This window comes from Ursus americanus, chromosome 31, assembly GCF_024610735.1.
Source record: "Ursus americanus isolate L20-20 chromosome 31, mUrsAme1.1.p, whole genome shotgun sequence".
NCBI classification, from domain to species: domain Eukaryota; kingdom Metazoa; phylum Chordata; class Mammalia; order Carnivora; family Ursidae; genus Ursus; species Ursus americanus.
The window spans coordinates 4,425,436-4,439,946 of NC_142157.1; the positions used below are offsets into that span (position 1 = coordinate 4,425,436).

The 14,511-nt window shown below is 37.0% G+C and overlaps 1 long non-coding RNA gene across 1 annotated transcript in view; it reads left to right on the forward strand.

Annotated features, from left to right (window-relative positions):
- The window catches only part of LOC148107357 (uncharacterized), a 32,649-nt gene extending 21,268 nt beyond the window's left edge, over positions 1–11,381 (forward strand). Inside the window, exon 4 of the long non-coding RNA XR_015722494.1 lies at positions 10,542–11,381. This is a non-coding gene — a long non-coding RNA (uncharacterized LOC148107357). The remainder of the gene's footprint in view (positions 1–10,541) is intronic.
- Positions 11,382–14,511: the final 3,130 nt, after the last annotated feature.

A 14,511-nucleotide genomic window follows, 5' to 3' on the forward strand; every position in this document is an offset into this window, starting at 1 on the left:
GTTCTAGGACTGAGGCAGGAAACATAATATGAACATCCTGAAGTGCTAGAAAGTAAAATGTTTTTAAAAAATTAATGGGGGAATGTCAAAGGAGTATACTAGTTAATCTAAAATTCACAATTATCAAAGCTGGTACAATTTGAGCAACAAATAAGTAAAGTAATATTGGAGTATACCTTATAGCATAAACACAGTATCTTTGAGTCCATACTGATATAAATATATGATTGAATAAATGAGGGAGAAGAAACATACCTCTCATGCAGAAGAATTTCAAATAATTTATGTAGATATTCTGCTCTTGAGGAGGTAGACGATAACTCCTGAAGTATGAGCTGCATAGAGTGACTTCCTTCCAAAGAGTACAGTATAAATAGGGGGCAAGGGGCCGGGTAGGGGAGGAAGAGTAACTTTGCCTTGGAGAAACCTGACAAGCACTACCTCAGCCAGGTGATTAAGGTATCAACTAGAATTAGATAGTAAGTCCTTGATATGATGTGATGAAAATGGCACTTCTGTGATCTTCCTCCCAAAAACCTGTAACTTTAGTCTAATCGTGAGCAAAACAGCAGACAAACCCCACTTGAGGAACATTCTACAAAACACCTGATCAGGGTGCCTCAAAGTCATCAATTGTTAAGGAAAGTCTGAGAAACTGTCACAAACAAGAGAAGCCTAAGGAAATACAATGACTAAATGTAAAGCGGTATCCTGGATGAGATCCTGGAACAGAAAAAGAACATTAGATAAAAGTCGAGGAAATCTGTATAAAGTATGGTCTTTAGATAATAATAATAATGTATCAATATTGATTCATTAATCATAACAAACGCACTAAACTAATGTAAGATGCTATTAATAGAAGAAGCTGGGGTATGAGAACTCTCTGTTCTATCCTTACAACTTTTCTGCAAATCTAAAACAGTTCTTTAAAAAAAGATAAATGTGTCATCTAGTTATATGTGACCACTAAATTCCATTCCAAGAATTCCATTAAAAAGACCAATATCCAAAATTCCATTTTGAAATTTATTTTATAAATATCATTATACTCAAAATAAATTCATATTATTTATTTTAAGGAGTCAATCACACTGATTAATTAATTCACCTTTCTCTCAATTTCTTTTAGAAGATTAAAAAATAATTTCCAGTGAAAATCTGAAAGTTCCAAGTATCTCAGGGGTTACCCTGCCTCCTATAAATTGAAGAGGCTACTTCAGACCAGCCATACACAACAATGGATTTTTTTTATGGTCCTGGCTGAACTCATTTCCCAGGTTCTAATGCTTTTTAGTAGTATGTTTCACAAATGCAAATGCCAAAAAACCCATAAAATGGAATAAAATAAAATATCAGAACCCTAAGTAAATCTTTGAATGTACTAAATAAATCTGTTGACATCAAGGCAAGACCATATCTCAAATAGGCAAGTAGATGATACCTATTTCACTTTTGTTTAACCTCTAGAGAAAACATTCAGATTGTCTTTCACATATTTAATAATCCCTTTGTCAGGGTCCCTTTTTAAGTATGAATTCAATCTTTTATGCTGCTGCTTAATACCATTTCTTCCTATTATTTTTTCAAGTAAAGATAGAAAACAGCATTGGCCATTTCCTGCACAGCAGTCATGCATGTGTATATAAAGATTATCATTAAATAACCATTCTCTTCAGGTTAAATGAGTACAGTTCCTTTAATCTTTTCAATTCAAAGCCAATCCTTTTGTCTTCTTGTGGTCGGTTATTATCAGAACACTTTTCTAATTTGTTCGTCTTGTCTTTAGTCCAGCACCAAAGAATTAAACTTGACATTCAAGGCAATATATTTAAAAACCCCTGTGTGATCTTGGAGGAAAAATAGCCTATGAAAAGAATAAGGTTACCTAATTTTATCATTAAAAATGAATTTTACTGAAAACATTTCCAATTAGAATTTTGACCTTTCTTTTGTGCATTTGGATACAAAAATGTAAAAAAAAAAAAAAACAGAATGTAAAATCTGATAGAATATAACTTTTTAAAGAACATCCCCTCCATGTAGATATTAAAATATAGGCTATTTGTTGGGAGACTCGTGCAATGGATTGGTTAGCAAATTTATTCTAATATAAAGTAGTAATGGAAGAAAATACTTGATATTTTGCCATCCCTGGCAGCTCTCATTTCAGGCAGCAAGATTCCTTGAACTGTGAAAAGGCTTTCCTGCTGCTCACAGTATCTGTAGCCACATAGCTTTTGGAACAAAATTTACTGCTTTTGTCAAACAGGCCTAAAGAGACATGACATTGTTCTCTAGGCTCTGCAGGAGATCCTCTCCCATATGGAGACTTGGTCATTTGGGCCTATATGAATAGGATTAAGTCATTGCTTTCACAAACACAATGAGTTACTTATGTGATCACAAAGGAAAATATATGTAAAGCACTTAGCACAGGCCTGCCATCTACTAAGGACTCAGAAAAACAGCTAGCTCTTTTTAAAAAAGGAATTTGCAAATTACAAATTTAAGGCCTTGTAACCATGGTAGAAAGGTTTTTGGTTTTTTTTTTTCCCATGTTGTAAATGAGATTTTTTTTTTCCGATAATAAATCTGTTTGCTTGGTTATTTGGAATTTATCTTAAATAAACAAGACTCGTGTCCTCAGAGATTTATCAGAAGTGAAGTTGACACTCTCAATCTCAGCTCTAAATGGTCCCATCCCCCTAACCAGTTTGTAAAACCAAATTCTAACCTGATGTTTAAGGTAGTAAGTGCCCTGACTTTTGACTATACTTTTCCCTTTCTTCAGAAGGTCTTCTTAGTTCCCTGAAACTCCTACCTGAAAGCTACTTGCCCAGGGCCCTGGCTTCGCTCTTCTGTTCCAGTGTCCATTTCCTCCTTTCCCTGTCTCACAAGCCATGAAATAGCGCCTCCTTTTCTCTCATTCACAGAATCTGAGCAACCTCACCCTTCACACTTACCATGGTCCCAACTAGTCCACCATATGCTAAGATACTGACATACCACCAATTCCAGTGCAACCACTATTGTGATTATGTGTGTGATTATTAATAACAGAGAAATAAATATCGTTATATGTGTATAATACTATGTGTCCATGAGGGTGCCAAACACACAGACTGAGGCTACTTATCATCCTCCTCTTTGGCTCTCTTAGGAAGCCCCTGAAGACATGACCCATACGTTTTAAATACTCAGTGGATCCTCATATAATATAGCATTGCATCATCTCCAAGGATGATAATTATTGGGCTAGAGTTTTCAAGACTACCATAAGGGTAGTCAAGAGTAGACAAGACATCTAACAGTGCTGGGGATTGGGGAAAATTGCCTGAGAAAAAGCAGTACCCTAAGTCTCTGTTAATCAAGATTGCTCTGTAAACAATGTGAAGTTGAAGCAATGACTTCAGATTGAACAAAATACTTCTGGCTAACTTACCCAGGTAATTGACATACATTTGGCATTTGTCGCATGAGACACCTGGACAACAAAACTTTTTGTAAGGACTTATCAAAGAATTTCCTCTTTAGGGATTTTCCTTTTCAAGAATAATTACATTTTCCTTTTTTAAACTTAATCTCCCCCAATTTTTTCCTCATGCTTGGACATACTCAAACCAAGATGCACAAGCCCACACCTGTTGCTAAGTAACAATTCTGCTTTAAGAATATTTTTAAAAAATATATTCATACATTTAAAAAATAAATTCAGTTTTCACCTTTGGATTTTCAGTGTATTTGAATCTTCCTGATGGAAAGCATATATCACAAATATGGCTTATTTACCTGGTTCTCAATAAGACAGCCCATTGGGGGAGTTATTTTTTAAAAAGAACAAAATAACTATAGCACCAGAAGCCCAAATATCTGTTTCAGGGCTAGAATGTAGCTTTAGTCTGATACCTTGAGAAGGCTTGTCAGTGAAAAGAAACCCGGTATGACATCTTGGTCACATCCTCTATCAGGAGCCATGTTCAGAACTGTGGTGTGCATAGCAGGAATCCTCCTTTAGGAATGCATGCAACTTCTGCTCAAACCAATGCATTAGGGAAAAAAAATGGTATCTAGGGAGTGCTACCCTGATTCAGACTTACATCCTTTTACAAAAAGATTGCATTTCTAGAACTGGCTAAGGAGGCATCTAAAGCACATATCTTCTGCTTCTCAGCCTGTCACAGAGGGTCATCTGACTCAAGAAAGGAAGCGTTTCCATTTTATAAATAGAAAGGGCATTACAAATATATTTTGCCTAAAGAAAAATATTAATGAGATAAATAAACCCAAATTTTGGTAAAGTGTCAGCCAAAATGTGTTCATCACTGTCAGTTTGAGTCAATCACGCAGCATTCTGAAGTTCAGAACAGCTGGAGGCCATTGCTAAATTGGGATTATAAACGAAGTCTTCATACTCAGGATCTGTAATTCCAAGGAGGAAGCACAATGAAATTCTCCCTACTCTGTATAAAAGAAAGACTGAAGATTACCTGGAGGAAAGCCTCTTTGTTGGTGCTTTATTTTAGTAACACTCACCTCCCCCTCCCTACCTCGGCACCGCTGCATCCAGCAGTAACTGCTCTACTCCGTCTGAGGCTGGAAATACAACGGTTACTTTGTCTGCAGCCAAACTGCCTGAGTTTGAACCTTGGATGCCCCACGTGATTCTACAGCAGTTAGCAAATCATTAAATTTCCCTGAACCTCAGTATCATCATCTATAAAATGCAGATAATAATAAAAACCTCATCAATTTTGTAAAGGTCAAAAGAAATAATAAAGTTTAAAGTTTTCAGGTGACTGTTCAGCATACAGATCAATAAATATTAGCTATTAATAACAGAAAAACCCACAGCATTTTCTCTGAGCCTCTTCCATAGAACAGAGCACTCACAACACTGGATTTCAGCCCTTTTGTGTGCGTATTTTACCATCTCAAAATATTGGGAGGAGCTGTGTGGAAAGCATCTTTAAATTCATTCAGCATGGTGCCTACAACAGCACTCTTTGTGAATCAAATGTAAAACTATTTCTTTCTTTGTTGTATAAGGTCTTCATATCAAATGTATCACAAATCCCTGAAAACATTTTCATTTTGCTTAATGAAGGCTATATTCTTTCAACCCAATTATTAATCACCTATCACTCTACATTAAAATTTACCAGCATTTCATTTTAAAATTATTATAATTTAAATTATAGACCAACATGAAATACTTCTGCTTTATAATCACTAAAATTGGGAATGTGAATTCTGCTCTGTCCAGAATGAGGGCAATGTAGAGCAAGGTAGCTCAGGTTGAAATCCCACAAGAACTTGGCAACCAACATTGGAGAGTACATACATTTTCTGGAGGTAATTCTCATTTATCCCCAATGCTAAGGCAGCCTCATCAACTATGGCAAATATTTAGTGAACACCTGCAGTTCCCTGCAGAACCTGCCATATGTTTACTAAATACATGATGTATAATAAATGTGTTAACCTTCATATCTAAATTGCTAATTTGACTATTTAGGAACATAGTGGTTTCTTGACCAATATATTCAACATATTTATCTTAAGAGTCTAACACAGCCCATTTTCTTGCTCACATGAACAAAGGACAGCAATGGGATTAGATTCTCTTTCTCTTCAATGCCTGAATACATGTATTCCCTGATGACACAAGGAGGTTTGGACCAGAAAAGACTTCTTCGATTGTGCTCTGTATATCTTTTCCCAGAGGGCATCAAAACAGCAAGTGAAATCCCACACAACTCAGGAAACAGAATAATCTTTACTCATACTATAAATATGAAGAGGGATAAAATCTTTGGGGGATAAAATTTTGCTTTGAATTTAAAGTTAACTAAGCAGCATAATACCCTGCCCTTGAATGAATAAGATTTGGTGACAATTGTCAATTAGATTAGATTTTTTCAATTATTATAATCTCAGCATATACTATAATTATATAAGTAATTGTGACAATTCCACCAATTTATTCCAAAGCTTCAGTTAGGACCTTAGACCACTCAATGTTATTTTTAACCTAATTTAAAATTCATGTGGATAAAAGGGGAAAATGGCAGGTTTTTTTTTTCCTCTTGGTTTTATTCATTCTTTTCCTCAGAGTTCTCCCACATCTATTTTAAAGCTCAGTTGATAAAGAATATTTTCTTCCTAGAAACTTGGCGCTTTGTACATAAAACAACCACAATACTATTATTATCTATTCTTTCAGATAAAGTGGGAAAATATGCAAAACACACAGACACACCCAAAAAGAGACCCACACAGATACACACATACCCACACACACAGAATCACCAATCAAGGGAACAGTGTCGGCCATGACCTAAAGGAGAAGGTGAGTTACTGCAGTTTACTGAAATGAAGTCAGCCCAGGGTTGACACAGACCCAGCCAAGACCTGTTGACAGAGGCTTTAAAGAAGCCCTACTAGATGCATTTCAAATTATTCTCTAGCCCCAGGAAAGGAGCATTTAAAGATCTATTGGGTTTAAAAGGCATTTTCCTGATGATTAACCTTTGCTGGGCAAGAGCATTTATGACTTTGGCCTTTAAAACTGCAAGTCGGAAGTGTTGTTCCAGATTTCTTTCTTTCTTTTCTTTTTTTTTTTTTTTAAGATTTTGGCAAATACCTTCCAGGTTTTTATTTTTTAATTTTTTAATAATAATTTTTTATTATGTTATGTTAGTCACCTGGGTGTTACACGCAAATAATGAATCAGGGAACACTACATCAAAAACTAAGGATATACTGTATGTTCCAGGTTTCTAAACTGCTTAACCAACCATCCAAAACTAGGTGGCTTAAAACAACAATCATCATATACTATTTCTCAATTTCGGGAGGTCAGAACTTCGGGAGTGGCTTGGCCCTTCAATTCTGACTCAGGTGCCCTCATGACAATCTAGTCAGATAGGGGCTCGGGCTGAGAAATCACCAGGATTCTTCTCTCATCTGTGTGGTTCCCAGGGCTGGAAAGACTCAAACACTAGGGGCTAGGCAGCTGGGTTCCTCAAATGTATCCTTCTATTTCTGTGTGTCTCTCTGTGGGGTCTCTCTCCAGCATGGCATTTTCAAGGGAGCAAAACTTCTTACATGTTAGCTCAGGGATTCCACGGTATGTGGAAGAGAGCAGGAGAGCAGCGGCCCAGAGGTCACCCAGCATCACTTCCACAAGGTTCTAATCATTAGAACCCAGTCACTAGTTTAGCCCTCATTAGGAGAGAGGAATTACGTTCCCTCTTCTTAAAGGTGTTCAAAGAATATCCAGATTTTAAAACCATCTCAGTGCTTATGCCTAATAATCACTTGTTTTCATAGTACTGGATGGGTTTTACCCAATTGAATACCAAGCATAGACTTTTCTTCCTTAAAAAATTTTAAGCTTAAACATATTTCTTCATTTTTTATTATATGCTGAAATAATTCTTAAGCAAATCCTTTGCAAAATGAGGAGAGCTATAAACAAATAGAACAAATAAAATAAACACACAAATATCTGAATCAAATGTTCATAAAGATGTCAGAGTGATGACATAGAAAGTAATATCAGCTCTCCTGTGCCACTTTTTTGCTTTTCCTCTGAACACCATTCTTTTGCTATTCCTCTGTATAATATCTCTCAGAAAAGATAAAGGTTGATGCTTTAAGTAAGTAATATTCACAATTTTAAACATGGGTAGGAATGATGGTTGTGGGGAATAAACATCCTTTTACCTTCTCTTACAAAATCATCACCTCCAAATCACTGAGACTGAAAAGTTTGACTTTGAAAATAATTCTAGTTGTAAGCGGATGGAAACTAGAGTAATTATTAACCAAACTCAATAAGTAATAATTAATTTTTGCCTTCTTGTTTGTGCCTCATGAAATATTTTTGCAATCAACTGATATGCCATCACCTGGGTTAACACTAAGATGTTTGTTTAGTATTCGACAGGTGTTAACACTGACTAAGAATCAGAGCCTTTTAATTAGCAAAACTCATTTTGTGGAGAGCAAGTTAGGCTTTTATCAATTAAAAAAAAAAACTTTTTGAATAATAATGAAAACTTAGCCCAGAACTTGAGTGTCGCCATAGAGGTGACAATAGGAAAAAAAATCACTAAACCCAAAAAACAGAAACATAAGCCAATGTTTATACCCTTCCACAATTTTCCCAGAAAGAATTCTAGTGGATTTCCTTCAGGGAAGTTAAATGTTAGAACTCTAAATAGAGTAGCAAAAACAGATAGGAAATATGGAAACTAAGATCAGCCCAAGATTAAAAGGAGTTTGTAAAAAGCAAAACGCACATGCTGTGATTTTTTTTAAATTTTATTTTCAAGGTTGAACTTGCCACATTGATGTACAATCAATGTACTGATCTATTTTTTCAGATTATTTCCATATTTTTCCATAATAAAACTTGATGAAGAAATTAAAGAGAGAGAAAGTCTCAGTTCTAAATATGCCTGATATTTGCCAATACTTGCCACACAAAAATAACCAAAATAATTTAAGAACTAAAGAAAGATATTTTTCACAGGGACAAGTGTCTTTGTCTACCAACTATAATATATGAAATAAGTGTCTATTCTTGTGGAGAATGTCAAGGCTGAGGTCAAAAACCCCAGGTAAGAACTGTTTAGTAAAGGCTTTTGCCTTTGAAATAAGTACATGAGAGAAATTATAAAGTTGAATTGCCAAATATTCTATGTATATAGCATCCCTTTTATTATGGATAATAAAATTAATTTTTAAAGCTGAGGTATTTTCTTCAGATGTATTATTTTCTTAATTCCTATAGTTTAGAGGCAGACTGGCTCCATTGGCTATTTCACATAGAGTGTCAGAATGAATGGGATGCTGGTCTTGGAATTCACACCCTGATATTAATAGTCCCCACAATTCTTGAGGCTTTGTCATATGGCTGGAGTTTTAATTAGTGTACTTTTTTTTTTAAGAGGTGGGGAGGAGGGGCAGAGGGAGAAGGTAAGAGAAAATCTTAAGGAGGTCCCACCCCCAGTACAGAGTCCTATGTGGGGCTTGATCTCATGACCTGAGCCCAAATCAAGTATCGGATGTTTAACTGACTGAGCCACCCAGGCCCCCAGTTAGTGTACTTTTAAAATATAATCCACTTTGAAATTATAGTTTTAGAAATGTCTAGTTAAAAGCCATATGGAAGCCAGGACTAAAGTGAGGGTGACTAGCTCTCACCATGTTAGCTTTCATTTCTCATAGAATGTAAAAAACAACATAAAGGAAGTGATAAATAAGGTTCTCCTTCCCTGGACACCGGGGAGCTCTGAGACTTGGAACCAGGGCTCACCTTGTTGGGTACTCCATTTCTAAATCTGTACACTTGACTAATTGTCTAACATCCCTCCAGCTCTCAACTGTTAGGATTATTTGAAACCAATCCTATAACCTCCATAATAAGGCCTAAAATCTAAAATTAAATGCCAAAAATGAGATGACCAAGAAACAAACTATTACTTAAATTCCCCTTTGGAGACACTATTTGCTTATAATATACCCAGCCTGGAGCATGAAGACTAGTCAGTTTCTATTGCTAAGTAGACACATTTACAAGGTCACCACTAATTTATTCACACAGCATTTATTGAGATTCAGCTAGATATAAAATATGGTAGTAGATGCTAAGAAAGAGGAAGGTGTAAGTCAGTTTCTTTCTGGACTTGCATGCAGGGGATCTGAAACAAGCATGCCTCAGCAGATAAACCATGATGTTGTACAATTAAGAAATAAAACAAGTGATTGTGATATTAGGGCAATGATACACCAAGGGGAAATATCTAACCATTTTGCTGAATGTAGCAGTGGCTGGGAGGGCTGTGGTTTTAGTCTCCCTACAATCTCCTTCAGCATTCTGCAGAGTTACCACAAATAAACAAAATCTATACCTTTGCTTTCCATGCAAATGCACTTTAAGACAAGTCCCACAGTTTTTATGTCCAAACAATTAATCACATCATTGTGCTATTTCTGAATAAAAATGCTGGACCTGCCCTTGATTATGGTCACTTTTTAAAGAGACCAGATTTAAGTGTTGAGTGCCTGATCAATTCACAATTTGGGGCTTGTATATACTAGCCTGAATAAAGCATGCATTAAAAACAATGAAAAAGATATTGAGGGCTCCACCTGAAACTAAAAATGTAGAGTTGTGCCTATAAAGAGGGAGATTTATGAAACCAGGTCATGAATTCAGAGCAACACATTATACACAGGAACCTAGTCAAAAGTTTCCCCTTCAGTCACTAAGGTCCCTTTCCATAAAGATGCCCTGTTTCCAAACAGAAACTGTCCGGATTATAAATACTTTCTAAAGTGGTTTATCCAGTCAGACCATAATAGATGAACAGGTAAGATCTATAGCAACATGTATAAATTGAGGAACAATATTTTTGTTAATATTCTAGTCTTTACTGTGTGTGACCCTGTAGCTCAGTCTTTATCCAAATAGTTCTTTGTTTGTATTTTCATCCTCCTCTTTCTTCTTCTTTATCTCCCCACAACAGACTTCAAAGAACCCAAATAGAAGGGTCCTGCTATACGATAGAGGAGGAACACAACTGAGATGAAGAAAACAAGGGAGCAATTGGCATCTGAGGAAGCTGAAAAGGGAGGCAAGTGGACCATCAGACAAGCCTCCCAGACCTGAGTGAGAACTTGAGATTTCATCCTGTGGGCAGGAGATAGCCACTGAAATGTGTCCAGGAGAAGAAAAGTGGTAGGGGAGCATTATCAAGCAGAATTTCTACACTATCTCTCAGAGTTCAGAATGGAGGTTACACCAGGGCAAGACCCAGAATAGATCATCAGGTTGCCATGGGAGCCCAGAAGTTTGAACAAGACACGATGGTGGCTGAAACTCGGCTGATAATGGAACAGAACAATTCAAGAGGAGCTTTGAAGCAGAATTAACAGATTTGTGAATAGACTGTTTTTGTGAGCATGAGAGTTTGAGGGTTTAAATGTTATTTCACACTATTCCTGACAGATCTCCAGGACTCTGTTTTCTTTGCATGATCCCCTCTCTGGAAGGGGGAGAATGGGCAGCAATTCTAGCACTTGGAGGTGAAGGTAACACTCCCATTTTTCCACTACCTAGTGCCTTGGAATGACTATGACCTCCTAAGTACCCAAATTCAAATTGAGTACATTCTTATATTTAAAAGAAAATACTTTTTTAAAAAAAATTCACAGTAATAAGTCCTTTGTTTTTATTTGCTTCTACCGTGTCTGTTACTCAGTAGGATCTGAAACTGAAATTTCAAAATATCCTGAGAAATAAGATGCCTCTTATGTTTCTGACCACATGGAAGCAAAAATAATAAGACAGGCTGAGAGTCATCATGTTTACAGAACAATTCTTAAAATAAAAAATAAGAGATTAAGCATTTGATGTTCTGAATCCCTTTTCAAACTGAGCCACATTATTTCCATTTTCAAAATCATAAACTTGTGAGGATTTCCTAGTTATTGTTGGCATTATTCAAATGTATGATTTACAACCAGCTCTCTTTGAGGGCTTTATGCCAGTTTGTTTTTCATGGTGCCTAGCCACAATTAAAACAGATTGGATTTTGAAAAACATTCAATTTTCTAGCATAATGTTAGTTTTAAGAAAGAGTTTATTATCACCATTGCTCTATGTAGATTAATCTTCTTCCATTAAGTGCTACATCCAGAAAGTATTAACTTCCATGATGAATGTAAATAGTAGTAATAACTCTGAGTAATTTGATGATGGGTTTTTGATGAAATAGTTCTGGAAGATGACTAAATTTACAGGCATAATCTCCTGTAGATGTAAATTCTCAACATGATAAAGAGTTATCCTCAAATAACACAGTAACATGAAGTAGAAATAGCAAAATAATGAACAAATTCAATTTTCCCAGAAAAAAAAATCTCAGTAAGTCATTTTCCACAGGCTCTTTTCATGAAAATATCTGTTTTGAAACAATTTACACACACATACATAAACAAAAAAAGATACATTAAGGCAAGATTAAGAAGATAGGCAATATGTAATATAAGTAGCTCCAGGGAGAGGTTACAACTGTCACCATATCAGTTGTCTCCTTCTGGGCCTGTGGAAGATGCTCTTCTCAGCCCCAGCGCACTGTGTAGACCAAAGAAGTGTGAGGGAAAGTGGCATGTGTCACTTCCTAGTAGAAGCAATAAAAATCCTAAATGTGATACTCCAGGTTCTCTCTTCCTTGCTACTTGAGCTGAAGAGGCGGTGTGTTCCCAAGAACAAGAGGTGGAGACCACCTTCACTTGGACATTGGACAAAATATCTGAATGGAGCAAATTTCTTGCCAATCTGCTCAGGGCTTTTGCTTATTCTACTAAGACATGGAAATTTGAGGCGTTTTTATTATCTCATAACCTAGACTGTCCTGACAAATATTGTTAATGATTATTTTGAAAAGAAAAAAAATTGTTCACCAGAAGGCATGGATAGATTAACAATGATGTAAAGCATAAACTAAGTAATTATTCACAAAGTGTTACTGAAATATTAGGTTGTATTTTTCGAGCAGTTATATCTATAAAATGCTTTACATGCATTATCTCACTCAATCCAGATGTGGAAAGTAGAGTTTAAAGGGATTAAGTAATCTACATTATTTCAAAGAAATAGAGCAGGACTTCAACTGAATGGGTCTGATCCTAGAGCTGTACTTGGGACTGTGGTCCCAAAGAAGAAGGTTTACCGGGGTGTCACCTGGTAAAATTACCATGACTCAGCAGGAGAAAGGAACTTTTTCCTAGTTCTGAGTAGACTGGAACTTGGCACATAAATCTTTAAGTAAGGAACATAACAGATAATTTATTTGATAGTAAAAATTAATAAAAAGAACATGGGCTGTGGGGTTTGACAGACTTAGATTTAGATTCTGGAGTGATCACTCCTTCTGGGTGAGATATTTTGGAAAAAATCAAGTGAATACAATGTCAGATGAAATCCGGTACTCCTAAGAGATACTGTCTCATCTCTTTCTTATTTTTTTTTTTTACTTTTTATTTCAAAGTGTAGTTGAAATATTTCAACTAATAGTATTCTAAAGTAATTTTAAACTTACAGAGTTGAAAAATGACATTCACTGAGATTTAAAATTGTTGACATTTCCTCACATTTGCACAATCTCTCTCTCACACAGAGATATTGTTGGTTTGTTATGAAACATTTAAGAGTTGTAGACTGATGTCATCAAAATGTCATGCAGGAGACCCCAGCCTCCATCCCCCAACAAATAGACAGTTATCCATGAACAAAAACAGCTCTGAAAGAGCTCTGGAGACCACTTAAGAAATTTTAGCAACTCAGTGGAACAAAAAACTTGAGAATAACTTCACACTTCACCAATTTTTGTCTTACAGGTACCTGCAATCACTGACACCAGTCACTTGAATTCCTCCCCACCCCCACTCCTATCCACCCCAGACCCTGTTGGAGCCCTGGAACCAACAACCAGCTCAGGCTTTGTGGTTTCACAAGAGCAAGATGCCAGCCTAGATCCCACAGCTGATCACCTCTGCTATGTATGGGCTCAGGGCTAGGCCCCCTGGCTATATAGTTGCATAAGCTGCTGGCCTAATCCCCATCTCCCACCACCACTGCATTGTACGTACCAGGGAGAGATTGTGCAGACCAAGAAGGAAAGCCAATAGCCAGGGCCTCCACAGATGCTTGTGGACCTAGACCCTGTCTTCTATCACTAGCCTATACCACCATGCTCACCTATAGCTAGTCCCTCTAGCTACTGACCTGTGCATTCTTGGCCTGACTCTCACCACCAGAATCCACTGCAGTGCACATGGGTATAGGGGAGATAGTGAAGCCATTTGAGAGCATGTCAACAGCCAGGATCTCTGCAGCTACCAGTGAGCATGCAGTTGGTCCTGGACCTTGCTGCCTGTCCTGGTCCCCAGCACTGTATGTGTGTCTGCAACTGGCTCCTGTCACTAAACAGGCAAATACACTTGTCCCCTGCAACCAAATGTGCTCATTACCAGCTCTAGCTACCACCACTACCTGCCCTGGTCCCTTGTTGCGAGGCCTGAGGTGCCACTGAGTGTCTCAACAGATTTTTAAGCAACTACAGACCCCACACAGTATTTGCTAAGGACCAACAGTTGTCAATGCTATGGACCCCAGTGGTCTGAGCCAGGGGAACATCATGCCCCCATAGATGTGATTGTACCACACACCCCCACACTTGGCACCTTTCACCACTAAACTGGGGGTCGCAACACATTCCAGCATGCCCCCACTCACAGGTAAATGTCTTCCTTACAAAGTCAGTCCATAAAGCCTGGAAGAGATTACAATTCCTTTAAATGTTTAGACACCTACACAAGACTATAGGAATCATGAAGAATCAAGGAAACATGACTCTACTGAAGAAATGCAGTAAACCTCCTATAACTGGTCCCAAAAAATGTAGATCCAGGAGTTTCTCAACAAATAATCAA